We start from the raw sequence: 3433 nt of genomic DNA, 5'->3' as shown, positions 1-3433 counted from the left end.
TTGAGAATTTGCCACTTGACAAAGTAGGCTTAAAGTTTGTGAATTTGCCACTTAACAAAGTGGGCTTAAACGTACATTCATTGAATCGTTTCAATTCAAGCAACAGCCTTCATCCACAGGCATTCAAGAAGTTTAACAAGTAAGCACTTAGCCTCATGGCAAGCATGCTAGTCATGGTAGTCACTCACACTCATGCAAGCATGCTAAAGCACTAAAAACTCACCTAGTACTCCAAGCTAAGATAAAACAAAAGAGTTACAATAATATGCATGATACCTAACTATACAAGATGGCTAATGCAACGCATGTAATAATGCAACTAAAATAGACTCGGCTACTTAACATGTTATTTGCAACAATTTCATAGCATGCGTTTAAACACGTATTCAACGAGGTAATAAATGACAATGCAAGTTTGAATGATGAACAGAGCCTCAATGCATGCAATACAAATGAATGGATGCAAACATCTGATATGCTAATTGAAACGTGATGCCCCTAATCTAACCATCAAAAGCGGATAAATAAAAAGGAGAAAGACGTGGAGTTGGGAGATATACACATTATTACAACATTGATGCCCCCGTGCAGGAGGATCCGAATGAATAAACTAGCTAAGCTAAACTACTTAACTAATTATTACAAAACTTGAATAATTAACTACCCTAAGCTAATTATTTAATTACAACAATTAAATAATTTAACTAGGCTAAGCTAATTAAATATTTACAACATAAACTAATTTAATTAATCAATCTAAACTAATTAAATAAGCACAAAACAAACTAATTAGCTACAACTAATTAATTACAACATGGATACTAAGTACAACACTTTACTAGATAGCTATAACTAATTAAGTACAACAAATAAATGACTAATTGCTAATTAAACTAATTAACTAGTCCCGGGAAGAGAGGGAGGCCCATGCGTGCTCGGTTTCCACCCGAAGAATGTCCTCTGTTTGCTCCCGAAAGCCTTTGTTGCACAATCCTTGGATTGGTTTTTCCGTTTCTAGATCAACTCTGCTTTGCTTTACAAACATTCTGCTCAAAATTCACTGGTGGCTAGTAGGCTAGAAGTGGTGGCCGGCCGGCCACCAATAGGGGGTTGCCGTCCAACACTGATGGCTTATAGGCCAGAAATAGTGCCCGGCCGGCCACTGATGATGCACCATTCCTTGCTGTAACAGAGAGCAAACAGGGCAAAGAAATGGTATTCTCACAGGTTGTTGTACTGTGTATCCCTTCTTATCATCAAAACATCTCAAATGAGTGATACACTTGGTCCTCAAACCATTAATTCAAGCAACTTCATTGCATGATGGCTAAGGTACTAAGATGTACAAGTTTAATAAATGCACAAACAAGACCAAAAATCATCACCCTATCATGCATGATCAAGGGCAATGGAGACATAGGAAACTTGGCACATTTCATCACTTTGAGTATGAAATGCCCCAATTTTTCTTGTGTTCAATTAACGTCCGATTGAACACACCAAAACATAACCAAATTCTTATCTTTGCACAATTTTAGTTTCAACTTTTAGTTACTCATTTTAATTACCCTTCAATTCTTTAACCAATTAAGTCCATTGGTGAGTTAAGTCCTCTAAAAGAGAAGGAAGTGTCAAACAAGGGATAGTTTAAGGCAAGAGAGAGATGCCATGCCGTTGATAATGAACCCCCAAAAGAGGATTAAACCATTAAGCATGGACCTCAATCTCAAGCTTAAACAATCTCAAGGTTGAAACAACCCTCAAAGCAAATAAAGAGTCAAGAAGTGAGGGAGGTTGTAGAGATTATGAGTGCTGAAATGAAGTGAGAAAAGCATTAAAACAATGCAATCAACTCAAGCAAGTGGTGTCTAAAGGCCTAAAACACCAAGCTTGTCAGGACACTTACACTAAAAGCATGCAAAATAAGACTCAAATGCAACAACTAACCAAAAACAAAGGCAAAACAGTCTAAAATACAGCCTAAAACATGCTAAAATTAAGCTACAAAAGGCTAGAAAAATTAGCTATCACATAGAGCTAACTAGGCTAGCAAACAAGGCAAAATGAGGGAAGGCTAACCCCTCCAAATTTGGACTTCAAAACATGATTTTCACCACTGAAATTACTCTGAAATTCAATTTTCAAAAGCCCCAAAAAAGATGGTTTGAAAGTGGGAAACAAAGGTGGAAAGGCCTTACAAACAAGGAAGAAAGAAAGGTGAACCACCCTTACCTTTAAATGGCCTAAAACTACCAATTTCAGCCCACAAAAATAGACTTTTTATAGCCCAAAAACAGCCCAAAATCAGTGGGAAAAGATAATAAAAACAAGTATGCAAAGCAAGTTTAAAATGCAAGTATTATACCTCTTGAAGCAAAGATCAACTTTAGGCAACAATTTAAGCCAAAACCAACTTCAGAAGCTCCAAGAAGGCCCTAAGGAACCTCAATCAAAAGGTGATCAACTTTGATTAAGGAGGTGTAGGCAAAAGTATAGTGTATGTAGGCTAATGTGCACAAACTTGCAAAAGAGAGAGAGAGAGAATTATAGAGAGAGAAAATTGTAGAGAGAGAGAGGATATTTTTTCTCCCAAAGTTTTTCTAACCTTGAAATATGAGAGATAGGTCATGTATATATAGAAAACATGAGCCTTAGGTCGAAAATATCTATTTAGAAACAGCTGGAGCAACGTGAAAATAGTTATTTAAAGATAGGTCATGTGCATGATTTTCTGATCACACTGCCAACTTAGTTATTCAACTGGAGAGCACCGGCAGAATAGATTAAGCCCGAACGACTTGTAACAGAAAGAAGAGTTTCCGGCGGTGGCTCGTCCACCCGGGGGCACTCCGACGATCAAGTCAGTAAAATATCTCTCAAAGATAACCAATAGTGCTTAACTCACTAGACAGAATATCAAAAGCATACATTAGGCCCATGGGGGTGCCTTTCTTTTATAACAAACTCAATCCTAGTCCCAATAGAAGCCTAGCTCTAATGGACTTAGGATTATTGCTAATCTTGGACTCCCAGTAGGATTAGGATAAACTCTCTAAGAGTCTTATCTTTACCCAAACTGAAGTCTTCTCCCCGTTCTAGGACTCTTGTCCTTTTTCCGCTTATCCCGGATTCTGGTATTGCCGCAGAATACCTTAGCAGTGCCCCAAATATCTCGGCAAACATGATCTGCCCACGTAGCACCTCGGCTAACAACCTCGGCCACGTGGACTACCCAAAAAATATGTCCCCACAACTGCCTCCTAGGTTCTATTACCTCGGCAAACTAAGGTGATGGAACCTATATTATCTCTTTCATCTAGCACGTCGGCTAAGTTTGCTTCATCATTTATTACCGAAGTCAGAACTCGTCGGCTCAATATGACCAAGACCTATAGTTTGCTTTCATCAATGCCTTAGAACCAACGACCAAGTT

This window comes from Camellia sinensis, chromosome 10 (assembly GCF_055761805.1).
Source record: "Camellia sinensis isolate YWXY chromosome 10, ASM5576180v1, whole genome shotgun sequence".
Lineage (NCBI taxonomy): Eukaryota > Viridiplantae > Streptophyta > Magnoliopsida > Ericales > Theaceae > Camellia > Camellia sinensis.
This window is presented reverse-complemented; position numbering follows the sequence as displayed.